The sequence below is a fragment of the Coregonus lavaretus genome, assembly GCF_964263955.1.
Source record: "Coregonus lavaretus genome assembly, chromosome: 22".
Taxonomy (NCBI): domain Eukaryota; kingdom Metazoa; phylum Chordata; class Actinopteri; order Salmoniformes; family Salmonidae; genus Coregonus; species Coregonus lavaretus.
Window position 1 is genome coordinate 19,404,503 of NC_140009.1, and position 15,242 is coordinate 19,419,744.

The following is a 15,242-nucleotide window of genomic DNA, read 5'->3' on the forward strand; positions in this document are numbered from 1 at the left end:
CTGTAAAAGTTTGTGAGGGTTTTAAGGGAAAGCCAAATGTCTTCAGCCTCCTGAGGTTGAAGAGGCTCTGTTGGCCCTTCTTCACCGCACTGTCTGTGTGGTTGGACCATTTCAGATCGTCAGTGATGTGTACGCCGAGGAACTTGAAGCTTTCCACCTTCTCCACTACGATCCCGTCGATGTGGATAGGCGTGTGCTCCCTCTGTTGTTTCATCCGCTGCCATCACCTAATGTTTAAGCATGATAATGCACAGCCCCATGTCACAAGGATCTATACACAATTCCTGGAAGCTGAACATGTCCCAGTTCTTGCATGGCCTGCATACTCTCCAGACATGTCATCCATTGAGCATGTTTGGGATGCTCTGGATCGACATGTACGACAGCGTGTTCCAGTTCCCGCCAATTTCCAGCAACTTCACACAGCCATTGAAGAGGAGTGGTACAACATTCCACAGGCCACAATCAATAGCCTGATCAACTCTATGCGAAGGAGATATGTCACGCTGATTGAGGCAAATGGTGGTTTTCTGATCCACACCCCTACTTTTTTTAAGGTATCCGTGACCAACAATTCCCAGCAGTGGAGGCTCCTCAGAGGAGGAAGGACCTTCATTTTTGAAGAAATTCATTTGTTGTCTTTCTCTCTCTTTGAGTCAACTACTCACCACATTTTATGCACTGCAGTGCTAGCTAGCTGTAGCTTATGCTTTCAGTACTAGATTAATTCTATGATCCTTTGATTGGGTGGACAACATGTCAATTCATGCTGCAAGAGCTCTGATAAGTTGGAGGACGTCCTCCGGAAGTTGTCATAATTACTGTGTAAGTCTATGGAAGGGGGTGAGAACCATGAGCCTCCTAGGTTTTGTATTGAAGTCAATGTAGGACGGATGCTAGCTGTCCTCCGGCTACACCATGGTGCTACCCTACAGAGTGCTGTTGAGGCTACTGTTGACCTTCATTGCAAAACAGTTTGTTTTAATCAATGATTAGGTAATATATTTAGTATAGTTTTATCTAAAAAGGATAACTTTTTAAATGTTTCACTATTTTGATTTTTATGAAATTCACTGAGGAGGATGGTCCTCCCCTTCCTCCTCTGAGGAGACTCCACTGATATATACAACGAACAAAGTGATCATGCTGTTTTTATGTGGCTGCTATGAAAGTGAACTGTTTGCGTGTGATCAGGGGTGTATTCATTCCACTCAACCTGTGCACCTACGTTGTAAACTTCCATTCATAGGCTAGGTTATAGCAACCTCATGATGGGTACAGGGAAAATTTGAGTATCCTGTAGTAGCCTCAACCTATTGATGTTACATTGAGCTGGGTGAATGGAATATGAATGACAGTCATCTAATATGCTGTAATAGAAATAAAGCCATGCTCATAAAAAACAAACATCTTCCCTCATCTTAAATGGCACCGACTGCCACTGATTCCCAGTCATGTGAAATCCATAGATTAGGGCCTAATTTATTTATTTATTTGACTGATTTCCTTATATGAACTGTAACTCAATAAAATCTTTGAAATTGTGCATATTGCATATATATTTTTGTTCAGTGTAGTTTACAGAATGGTTTGTATGAGTCCGAGAAGGAATGTGATGTTCTTTTCTGAAGAGGCTAATAGCTCATTCATCCTGTACTGGATGCTTCTACCTGCTCCCCCAGTCGCACACCTGAGCCCCTGGTTCTCCAGGCCCACCTTCCTGTCATGGTCTGGGCTCTGGGGCTCTCGGCTCTGGGACTGACTGTGCAACGTGTCCATCTAGGGAAACAATAACAGAAACAGAGTTTTAAAAAAAACATGCGAGTCATCTCGACTACTGTGCAGAGCTTCTATTAGAAATCCCCTCTCAGCTCTCTGCCTGGCACACGATCGGGGGGCCACAATGGGCGGCGGATTCCCCCGGGATTTGGAGCACAAAGGCAGGCCGCCACCCACCCGTGGCCCCCTCTTGTGCCTCCGACCTAACGGGAGCTTCTGGAACTCCTGATTCAGCCGAGTACCGACTCACACACATGCACGCACCTACAGTATAATACACAGGCACTGGAAGCACACGCATGCACACACATATACACACGCATGCACACACATATACACACGCATGCACACACATATACACACGCATGCACACACATATACACACGCATGCACACACATATACACACGCATGTACAGTGAGGGGAAAAAAGTATTTGATCCCCTGCTGATTTTGTACGTTTGCCCACTGACAAAGACATGATCAGTCTATAATTTTAATGGTAGGTTTATTTGAACAGTGAGAGACAGAATAACAAAACAAAAAATCCAGAAGAACGCATGTAAAAAATGTTATAAATTGATTTGCATTTTAATGAGGGAAATAAGTATTTGACCCCTCTGCAAAACATTACTTAGTACTTGGTGTCACGATCATTGAGAGACGGGTCAGACCAAGGTGCAGCGTGGTATGCGTACATGTTTATTAAGACGAATAAACACTTGACAAAATAACAAGACAACGAAACGTGAAGCTCAAACAGTGGCTACACACAACAAGCCAAACACGAGTCAAGATCCCACAACTAAGGTAGGCAACCAGGCTACCTAAGTATGATCCCCAATCAGAGACAACGATCGACAGCTGCCTCTGATTGGGAACCACACCCGGCCAACATAGATCTAAACATACTAGATCTCCACATAGAATTACACATTACATAGAATACTCACACCCTGACCAACCCAACTAGCGAACTCCATGTCAGGGCGTGACACTTGGTGGCTAAACCCTTGTTGGCAAGCACAGAGGTCAGACGTTTCTTGTAGTTGGCCACCAGGTTTGCACACATCTCAGGAGGGATTTTGTCCCACTCCTCTTTGCAGATCTTCTCCAAGTCATTAAGGTTTCGAGGCTGACGTTTGGAAACTCGAACCTTCAGCTCCCTCCACAGATTTTCTATGGGATTAAGGTCTGCCTTGGCCGTGTGTTTTGGGTCATTGTCATGCTGGAATACCCATCCACGACCCATTTTCAATGCCCTGGCTGAGGGAAGGAGGTTCTCACCCAAGATTTGACGGTACATGGCCCCATCCATCGTCCCTTTGATGCGGTGAAGTTGTCCTGTCCCCTTAGCAGAAAAACACCCCCAAAGCATAATGTTTCCACCTCCATGTTTGACGGTGTTCTTGGAGTCATAGGCAGCATTCCTCTTCCTCCAAACACGGCGAGTTGAGTTGATGCCAAAGAGCTCAATTTTGGTCTCATCTGACCACAACACTTTCACCTAGTTCTCCTCTGAATCATTCAGATGTTCATTGGCAAACTTCAGACGGGCCTGTATATGTGCTTTCTTGAGCAGGGGGACCTTGCGGGCACTGCAGGATTTCAGTCCTTCACGGCGTAGTGTGTTACCAATTGTTTTCTTGGTGACTATGGTCCCAGCTGCCTTGAGCTCATTGACAAGATCCTCCCGTGTAGTTCTGGGCTGATTCCTCACTGTTCTCATGATCATTGCAACTCCACGAGGTGAGATCTTGCATGGAGCCCCAGGCCGAGGGAGATTGACAGTTATTTTGTGTTTCTTCCATTTGCGAATAATCTCACCAACTGTTGTCACCTTCTCACCAAGCTACTTGGCGATGGTCTTGTAGCCCATTCCAGCCTTGTGTAGGTCTACGATCTTGTCCCTGACATCCTTGGAGAGCTCTTTGGGCTTGGCCATGGTGGAGAGTTTGGAATCTGATTGATTGATTGCTTCTGTGGACAGGTGTCTTTTATACACGTAACAAGCTGAGATTAGGAGCACTCCCTTCAAGAGTGTGCTCCTAATCTCAGTGTCACGCTCGTGGATAGACGGCTCGGACCAAGGTGCAGCATGGTAGGCGAACATTTTAATAAAAAAATGAACAAAGATCAAACAACAAAATGCACACAAACGTAAAGTACTGTAGGCTACAAAGCCACTACACAAAACCAAGATCCCACAAACTAAGGTGGGAAAACAGGCTGCCTAAGTATGATCCCCAATCAGAGACAACGATAGACAGCTGCCTCTGATTGGGAACCATACCCAGCCAACAAAGAAATAGACAAACTAGAATGCCCACCCAAATCACACCCTGACCTAACCAAAATAGAGAATAAAAGGGATCTCTAAGGTCAGGGCGTGACAGTACCCCCCACAAAGGTGTGGACTCCGGCATCAAAACCTGACTCATTAGGGGAGGGTCCGGGCGGGCATCTAGCCTCGGTGGCGCCTCTGGTGCGGGGATCGTCGCCGGAAGCTCCGGACCGTGGATCGTCGCCGGAGGACCCGGACCGTGGATCGTTGCCGGACACTCCGGACCGTGGATCGTCGCCGGAAGCTCCGGACCGTGGATCGTCACCGGAGGAACCGGACCGTGGATCGTCGCCGGACACGCCGGACCGTGGATCGTCGCCGGAAGTTCCGGACCGTAGATCGTCGCCGGAAACTCTGGACTGCCGACCGTCGCCGGAGACTCTGGACTGCCGACCGTCACCGGAGACTCTGGACTGCCGACCGTCGCCGGAGACTCTGGACTGCCGACCGTCGCCGGAGACTCTGGACTGCCGACCGTCGCCGGAGACTCTGGACTGCAGACCGTCGCCGGAGACTCTGGACTGCAGACCGTCGCCGGAGACTCTGGACTGCAGACTGTTGCTGGAGACTCTGGACTGCAGACCGTCGCTGGAGGCTTCGTGCCATGGATCGTCACTGGAGGCTTCGGGCCATGGATCGTCACTGGAGGCTTCGGGCCATGGATCATCACTGGAGGCTCCGGGCCATGGACCATCACTGGAGGCTTCATGCCATGGATTATCACTGGAGGCTTCCGGCCATGGATCATCACTGGAGGATCCGGGCCATGGACCATCACTGGAGGCTTCGTGCCATGGATCATCACTGGAGGCTTCGGGCCATGGATCATCACTGGAGGCGTTGGGCCATGGATCATCACTGGAGCCCGGCAAGTGCGGGGCGCTGGCACAGGACGCACTGGGCTGTGAAGGCGCACTGGCGACACAGTGCGTAGAGCCGGCGCAGGATATACTGGGCCGTGGAGGCGCACTGGAGGTCTGGAGCATAGAGCTGGCACAACCTGTCCTGGCTGGACGCTCACTTTAGCCCGTCAAGTGCGGGGCGCGGGCACAGGACACACTGGGCTGTGAAGGCGCACTGGCGACACAGTGCGTAGAGCCGGCACAACCTGTCCTGGCTGGACGCTCACTTTAGCCCGGCAAGTGCGGGGCGCGGGCACAGGACGCACTGGGCTGTGAAGGCGCACTGGCAACACAGTGCGTAGGACCGGTGCAGGATATACTGGACCGAGGAGGCGTACTGGAGACCAGGAGCGCTGAGCCGGCACAACCCGTCCTGGCTGGACGCTCACTTTAGCCCGGCAAGTGCGGGGCCCGGGCACCAAGCGCACCGGGCTGTGAATGCGCACTGGAGACACAGTGCGTATCACCGCATAACAGGGTGCCTGAACGATCCCACGCTCTTTAAAGCGAGTGCGGGGAGTTGGCTCTGGTCTGAAACCTGGCTCCGCCAACCACCCCGTGTGCCCCCCAAAAAAAAATATTTGGGGCTGCCTCTCGGGCTTCCTTCGTGGTCATGAACTACGAAGTCGCCGTTGATCCTCCCTCGCTACCTCCGTCTGCTCCCATGGAAGGCGATCCCTTCCTGCCTGGGTCTCCTCCTTCGCCCAGGGTCCCTTTCCGGCAAATATCTCCTCCCATGTCCAGAATGTCTTCCCCACCTGTGTCCAGAAACGTAAAGTACTGTAGGCTACAAAGCCACTACACAAAACCAAGATCCCACAAACAGGCTGCCTAAGTATGATCCCCAATCAGAGACAACGATAAACAGCTGCCTCTGATTGGGAACCATACCCGGCCAACAAAGAAATAGACAAACTAGAATGCCCACCCAAATCACACCCTGACCTAACCAAATAGAGAATAAAAGGGATCTCTAAGGTCAGGGCGTGACACTCAGCTCGTTACCTGTATAAAAGACAGCTGGGAGCCAGAAATCTTTCTACTTATTTCCCTCATTAAAATGCAAATACATTTATAACATTTTTGACATGCGTTTTTCTGGATTTTTTTGTTGTTATTCTGTCTCTCACTGTTCAAATAAACCTACCATTAAAATTATAGACTGATTATTTCTTTGTCAGTGGGCAAACGTACAAAATCAGCAGGGGATCAAAAACGTTTTTCCCTCACTGTACATACACACACACACGAATACCTATACACAGGTACTGGCGCAACAGCAAACACTCACGATCAACCCACACTTGGAACTTCAGGATTTGAATAGTAAAAGATCACAGTTTAGCTTTAGCAGAAACACCAGCGCTAGTAGAACGGCTCTACCTGTGAAGAATACTAGGGAAAGAGTTGTGGTATAAATGTGTTGAGCTACATGGATGAGCAATTCTGCTCCAGATGACTGAGTGAGAGTATGTTCAGTAGGGGGTTCAGAGTAGGACTTTGATCATTACCAAGTGTGACAGAAGACTTCTGACAGAGAACCCCCCCTCTCGCACACTATTACACACACACGAACACACACACACACACACACACACACACACACATCCATCTCTAATTCCACAATCTATTTTCATTTCTCAAGGTGTTTTATTGATGCGGTTCTTCTCTGAGTTTTTGGTTAGCTGAATGAAATGCTAATCACTTTAAAAGTTCTGTTTGAGACACCGTTTTCATACAAAAATCTATTCCAAGCGCTCTTTCTAGCAGTGCAGCCCTGCAATCATCAGCTAATCTGTTTAATATCCAGCAGAAGGTATGAATGGGAATGAGTCCCAAATGGCACCCTATTTTCTTTATAGTGCATTACTTGCAATATATAGGGAACAGGGTACCATTTGGGACGTAGCCAGGGACTTCCTGTTTCCTGTGGAAGAGAAGGGACGCAGGGCCAGGGAGAGAGTCTGTGCTTGGTCACAATCTGCCTCTGCTTTGTCCTGCTGACAGTGATATATATTTATATCCAGGTTACAGTTTATTTTAGGAGACTTGGTTCTCTGAGGCTAAGGGCCTCTTTACACTACACTACTTTGAAAACACAAACGAGGTCCAGGAGAGATACTTGTGTAATGTAAAGAGACGGATCTAGATTCAAATCTCTCTTTAAGGGATGTCTCCCACACTGGCTCCAGAGGTAGTGTGGGAGACATTTACACCACATACCCCCCTCTGAGTGGTGCAGTGTAAAGACAACTGCTTTCCCACACCACGTCCATGCAAGGATGACCTTAATTACCTTAATACCAGTAGACAGCATTTTCTCTCTGTTAGCCAAATGGAAAATTAAAGGCTTTTTAAATATATTTTAAAATATCCACACATTTGTGAATCATTGCATTAATCCAGTTTGCAACACTATGTGCAAAATGGTTTAGATTAGAAGCTCCTGTATAGTTTGAATTGCTATCCTTATTTTGTTTGTCTATAAACTATGCTATTTACGATATGCTAATAGCTGCACTCACACATGAAGCAGGAATGTGACTTTGACCACACCGCATCCAAGGCTAGTGTAAACAGCAAAGTTGCAAATCTGATGTTGAAGAGAGCTAGATATCACTAAACATATTTGACTAATGTAAATCCACTTGTAAGTCAAGTCCCTCCTTTGCTCCCCCACCTCCCCAGCCCACCATAGTTTGATCAGTGTTATGGCCAGTGTTACTATAAGACCGGAAAAAGCTGTATTCACAGGATGTGTGTGTGTGTGTGTGTGTGTTTGTGTGTGTGTGTGTGTGTGTTAGGGGGAGGAAAGGGAATTAAACAGTGCTCCCTTCTACATTCATGACAGCACAGTAAGACAGACAGCCAGTCCCGCTGTGAGGTTGTCATGGCTACAACAGGAAGATGGAATGCAGTAAATATATTTATTTACATCAACCCCATCCTCAGTCATCCTAACTAATCTACACTCACTTTCTGACACACACACAGTCACACTCATGCGCACACACACACATTCGCACAGACACACATGCGCACACACACACACACACACACACACACACACACACACACACACACACACACACACACACACGTATTGCCTTCCATTACAGTACAGTGTAATTAAACCATTTACATACACATTCTCTCGCTCTCTTTTTCTCAGTTGGTCTTGTTATGGTCTTTCAGGAGAAAGGTCAAAACACGCCAGGAAACTAGCAATCCTGTCAGAGAGGGGGAGGAGGGATGCGGGGCATTTTATTTTTGTAAAGGCAACAATCATTGTCACACAAACAGCATGCGCTGACCTCGAAAAATGAATGAGGAGAATGAAAAATATGAATTTGACTCTCTGTCAATGCCAAGAGCCTGTCAGCAGTGGAATGGGATTGGGAGGGCAGACGGCTGAGGTTAGAACGAACAGCACTAGGCTTCATTTCAATGGAGATGAATAGGGAGATATAACAGGGGAGAGCGCCTGATGATAAGGCGTACATAACAAGGCCTTTCTTTACCTGCGACTACCCAGAGACATGCTGGTGCCTGGGCGTGGATAAACATCTGATTTCATCATCAGATCATGTCCCATTTTCTGTAGTGTCCAATAATGTCAAGTTTGTATTATGCTTTCCCACTTATGCTTTTTCACAGCGACCATTTGGAGAGGGATAATTTTAATTTCCAATTTCTATTTTGTTTAGTGTTTTAGAAACTACAGATTGAGGAAATTCGAAAACGTTCTTATTCTTTTCTGCAAGCAAATCCCTGGACCTCACTGACCACAGATTAATGGAGCAAAGGAAAGACAGAGAGGGTGTGAGAAGAAAGAGAGAGGGAGAGGGAGAGAGTGAACGACAGAGGTAGTTAGTGGAGGAGTGGAGAAGGACAGTGACGGGAGAAAGAAAGAGACTAAACTGGTCAACTGGAGATGAAGCCCCGTGTTGTGTGTGCTTTAGGGAAGTAATGGTCGCTATGGAGAAGCAGTGGTCGCTATGGTAACCCAGGGAGCGCGGGTCAACGGCTCCAGGAATGTGTTTGCACACAGAGGGGGGATGATGAGAGGAGGACCCCGCTGGTACAGTTAAAGAGGGCTGTGAATATCTGCACCTCTGTGGGGGGTGTGGGGACAACTGCCACACAACTGGTGCCATCCCACACCAGGAGGGCAGAGGGGCAGGAGAGGGCAGGGTGAACCGGGTTGACAGGGTGAACCCTGAAAATGATATTCCACTGTATGTGTGTGTGTTTGTGTGTGTGTGTGTGTACTCCCTGTTCAGTTCACTCACTGTGCCCTTAATGCTTGATACAAATTGCAGGATGTCAGCATCACCTCCCAATGACAGTTCATCTTCCCCTTCCACCAGAAACACACACACACACACACACACACACACCGACTCGTTCCTGCTTTCCAGACCACAGAACAGACACGCTCACTCAAGCACAAAATGTGAAGTTCAAGCAAGAAAATTCAGTCACTTTTCCCACCGCATTTCTACCTCATTCAGAGTCAAGCACGATTAAGATGCTTAAACTGACACGCAAACACCCCCAACCTCACACACAAACACAAACACACGCACACACAGATCTAGTGGTTAGATTAACACAGCATATCTGGTGGAGCTAGTCCTCCCTGTATTTGTCATGGAATCCAAGTTGACAGACACTCTAGTCCTAACACATATACAAAACCAGTGACATTCTGTCCCTGTTCCTGTCTCTGACCCCCTTACAATGGCCTTGATGACCTGTAGCTCTCACACGGCCCCAAAGATCAGCCCATGGACCAGACCTTGACTCCAATTGCCACACGACTCGCCTTACTTTGACCTTTTGACATGGTTCAGTTCAATGGCTGCTGCTGGGACTCTGTGATCCACACTTGTCACCCTACCCATGAATGCCCCTAATATTTCAACTATGAATGTCCCTTTTCAATCATGGGGGCCATACAGAATGTATCCATAAAGCCTTAAATGCTTGTTGTGGTATTATGCAGGTGGGGAAAGCACTTAGACACAGACATGAAGTGATTACTTAGACACATTTTTCAGTGAGAGAAACAAAAGCCATTCCATTCGCAGAGCAGTGATAATCTGTCTATGTCCATGTACCACCTCTGCATCTCGGCTCAGACTGCCACACTTTCAATAACATTGTCAGCTTCAGAGGCTGGCAGTCACACTGTTAGACAGGACCTGGTAACACAGACGTCTGTGCCAGAACTCGAAGACCCAGTCCAGGATCCGAGGCCAGGGAAAGAGAACAGCTATCCACTTTAGAGCCAGGCATTGAAGCTATTTTTGAGAGGCCCTTAAGATTGTTTTTGTCACACTGGTTCAACAGGCTACACTCAATCTTGTTTTGAATCAATCGTGTTCACCTGTTGGTGATGAGAAAAGTCATATTCTGAAAGAATAAAAAACACAAAACTTGTGTCAAATCCCTTATATACGTTACGCACATATAACCTGCTTTAGATTTGAATGAAGGGCTGTACTTTGCCATCCATCTTTAAAAGTTTGGTGATGCTTCTTGTTGGAGTCATGCACTGTGTATAGTAGCTATAGTGCTGTGCCTACTGACTACATGCCATACTGTATGCCTGTCATGGCTGCTCTTATTCTCAGATGTGTAGCCCTTCCTTCGCCACAGCCCTCCACTCTGTCTCTGTACCCCCCGCCAGCTCCCCTCTAAGACATCGTTCTGCAGCTCGCTGCACTTAAAGAGCTGAACTGTCTGCTTGTGGAGCAGTGAAATGGAAAAATTTAATCGCATTAAAATAAAAACCTTCTCCTTTCATTTGTAAATTCCTGGGACACGCTTTTCCCCCACATCCGTGCTCTGACATGGCTGGTGGACCTAGAAACATCCCACCCCCTTACCTCAGCTCCTTCCATGTGTCTCCATTCAAGAGCAGAGGATCCAGGATCTGCTCCACCTACCCCCACCCCCTTTCTCTCCTTCAGCTCTGTCTTGCTCCTCTAATTCCATTTATCCTTTTTTAAATAAGACAGAGATCAAAGCAGACTGGCCTGGCCCCGCCCCTCCCCACATCGTCCTGCTCTCACTCTATCCAGAGCAGCATTGTCCTGGTCCATGTGTCACTCTCTCTTTCTCTCGCTCTCTCTCTCTCTTTGTGGGACCCTTTTCTGGTTTCGTGCCATGTCCAACCGCCTCCATTGTCATCTGGTTCCCTAAAGGACCCAACCGCCCTGGCAGCGCCCCCCCCTCACACCTACCTCCTTTTGGACCGTGATCTCCCTCCCTTCCCCTCCCTACACCACCCTCCACTCCACCCACTCCTGCTTCCATGGGGACGAGCCACCTGAAGAGAGCTGAGGATTAGCGGTCCAGTTCAAAGACTTGAGGAGTTTTGTCTGGGGGAAGGTCTTTGGGTAGGAGGGGGGGGGGGGGATGTTCTGTCTCTGGGCATCAGGAAGCCTGCCTGCTGCTGTGGCCCAAAGCCCAGTTCCTCTGAGGGGCTGTCTGGCCTGCCAACTCCAATCAGCTACAGACCACGGAGGGCCCCCACTAACAGCTAGCAGGTCACAGGTCAAGCGACCTAGCCTGACATACCCCGGCTCCACAGTCCTCTCTGCCTCCCTGGGCATATAATGCACCTAGCTAGCACGCTCAGTGGGACTAATCAATGCTCAGAGATATTGATCACAGGAGGGTCTTCACAGTGGGCATCAACTTTGACAACACTATTTATTGGATTCCTTTCCCTTTCTCCTTTTCACCTCATCACTAGCACTGAAAGGTGAAAGGATTGGGAAACTTTTTTCACTAATCAGGCCCCTACAGAGGTCACAGAAATTGGGAGGTAGCCACAATATATGTTCAATACCGTAATTTAGTGGGCAAATTAATTATTTGACCCAATTTTGCAATCTCACAGAGCTCCCAGTGTCAATGTTTCAATACACCAGTGGTTCGGTCAGGACCATGAAGAGGACTTTATTCACGTTTATTGCTATTATAGGTAGGATTTTTCAAACACACAAAACTTGTAGGAGCAATAATAGTGTTCAAACTCTGTTTTTGAGGATGTTCGTTTCTCCCATTTGGCTTACATTCCTACTGGGTGGAGTAATGTAGACCACAGCACAATAGAGTAGCCTACACTTGGAAACAATTCTCCTCTTAGTCCAGTATTGCAATGTCAGCCAAACTCTAATGCCTGTGTGGTGTGTCGGTGTGCTGTGCTGTACTGGGCTGTACTTTGTTGATTAAAGCTACTGGCTGGCTGGCTGGCAGGCTGGAAGGCAGTACCTGTATAAGTGTTCCCTCTGCCCCCTTGTCTTTGTGTGTGATTGTTTATTGTGGAGGATAGCTAAGCTCGGTGGAGCTCCGTGTATTTTTTCTCGCTGGGATATTTCCCCGTGTGCCTTGTATTTTCCAGTGCGCCTGTTTTGCGCACTAGAATGTTTGACGCATTTCTGCATAACTCTGTATTTGCGGAATAAAGCCTGTTATTCTGTGATTTACCCTCCTGCGCCTGACTCCTTCGAAATCACCTCATCACACACTTACATTTACAGAGTGGGTGAGCTCCATTCCTGACAGGCTGATCAGATTCAATAGCAGCCTCAGAAGCTGATAAATCCGGATGCCGCTTTGTAAGCTGTTTCATATGTAAGGCTCCTTGCAGACAGCCTACAAGGTAGAATCCTGACTTATCAGCCCAATCACTTGCAAATGAACTCAATGCCACAAAGAATTCATTTAAGGTTTTATTTACTAGACTAAATAAGTTGGGAAACAAGGTAGTTAAAGGCACGTTATAAAACAGGGTACAATGGGGTACAACACAGTTATTGAGGTGAGAGTCTCCACAGTATAACTGGCTTCCGTATTCAACTCAGGCAAATACAACAGAACATTCACAGGACTTTTGAGAATGACATGATCTTATTCATTAAAAGAGAAAATGTGAGAGGACTTCGTCAACTTAGGCTTTCACAACCGTGAAACTCTAGAGCTCACCAACCAGGAAAATACATTAACTAGGCTACCAATTAGCCTCCGATGTGAAGAGTGCCGAGACAGTATTGATCATGGGTTTGTAAATTAAACTTGCCGTCTTACAATACTCAATATTTATTTATTTATTTATCAAATCAAATGTTATTTGTCACATGCGCCGAATACAACAGGTGTAGACCTTACCGTGAAATGCTTACTTACAAGCCCTTAACCAACAATGCAGTTCAAGAAATAGAGTTAAGAAAATATTTACTAAATAAACTAAAGTAAAAAATAAAAAGTGACATAATAAAATAACAATTACGAGGCTATATACAGGGGGTACCGGTACCGAGTCAATGTGCAGGGGTACAGGTTAGTCGAGGTAATTTGTACATGTAGGTAGGGTAGGGTAAAGTGACTGTGCAGAGATAATAAACAGCGAGTAGGAGCAGTGTAAAAACAAAGGAGGGGGGGGAAGGGGGGTTAATGTGAATAGTCCGGGTGGCCATTTGATTAATTGTTCAGCAGTCTTATGGCTTAGGGGTAGAAGCTGTTAAGGAGCCTTTTGGACCTACAGTGGGGAGAACAAGTATTTGACACACTGCTGATTTTGCAGGTTTTCCTACTTACAAAGCATGTAGAGGTCTGTAATTTTTATCATAGGTACACTTCAACCGTGAGAGACGGAATCTAAAACAAATTTTTTTTAAATGACATTGTATGATTTTTAAGTAATTAATTTGCATTTTATTGCATGACATAAGTATTTGATACATCAGAAAAGCAGAACTTAATATTTGGTACAGAAACCTTTGTTTGCAATTACAGAGATCATACGTTTCCTTTAGGTCTTGATCAGGTTTGCACACACTGCAGAAGGGATTTTGGCCCACTCCTCCATACAGACCTTCTCCAGATCCTTCAGGTTTTGGGGCTGTCGCTGGGCAATACGGACTTTCAGCTCCCTCCAAAGATTTTCTATTGGGTTCAGGTCTGGAGACTGGCTAGGCCACTCCAGGACTTTGAAATGCCTCCCGAGTGGCGCAGTGGTCTAAGGCACTGCATCGCAGTGCTAGCTGTGCCACTAGAGATCCTGGTTCGAATCCAGGCTCTGTCGTAGCCGGCCATGACCGGGAGACCCATGGGGCGGTGCATAATTGGCCCTGCAGGGATGTAACTCAGTTGGTAGAGCATGGCATTTGCAACGCCAGGGTTGTGGGTTCAATTCCCATGGGGGGCCAGTATGAAAAATAAAATAATGTAGGCACTCACTAACTGTAAGTTGCTCTGGATAAGAGCGTCTGCTAAATGACAAAAAAAACTCCTTAGTTGCCCTGGCTGTGTGTTTCGGGTCGTTGTCATGCTGGAAGACCCAGCCATTACCCATCTTCAATGCTCTTACTGAGGGAAGGAGGTTGTTGGCCAAGATCTCGCGATACATGGCCCCATCCATCCTCCCCTCAATACGGTGCAGTCATCCCCAAAGAATGATGTTTCCACCTCCATGCTTCACGGTTGGGATGGTGTTCTTGGGGTTGTACCTATCCTTCTTCTTCCTCCAAACACGGCGAGTGGAGTTTAGACCAAAAAGCTCTATTTTTGTCTCATCAGACCACATGACCTTCTCCCATTCCTCCTCTGGATCATCCAGATGGTCATTGGCAAACTTCAGACGGGCCTGGACATGCGCTGGCTTGAGCAGGGGAACCTTGCGTGCACTGCAGGATTTTAATCCATGACGGCATAGTGTGTTACTAATGGCTTTCTTTGAGACTGTGGTCCCAGCTCTCTTTAGGTCATTGACCAGGTCCTGCCGTGTAGTTCTGGGCTGATCCCTCACCTTCCTCATGATCATTGATGCCCCACGAGGTGAGATCTTGCATGGAGCCCCAGACCGAGGGTGATTGACCGTCATCTTGAACTTCTTCCATTTTCTAATAATTGCGCCAACAGTTGTTGCCTTCTCACCAAGCTGCTTGTCTATTGTCCTGTAGCCCATCCCAGCCTTGTGCAGGTCTACAATTTTATCCCTGATGTCCTTACACAGCTCTCTGGTCTTGGCCATTGTGGAGAGGTTGGAGTCTGTTTGATTGAGTGTGTGGACAGGTGTCTTTTATACAGGTAACAAGTTCAAACAGGTGCAGTTAATACAGGTAATGAGTGGAGAACAGGAGGGCTTCTTAAAGAAAAACTAACAGGTCTGTGAGAGCCGGAATTCTTACTGGTTGGTAGGTGA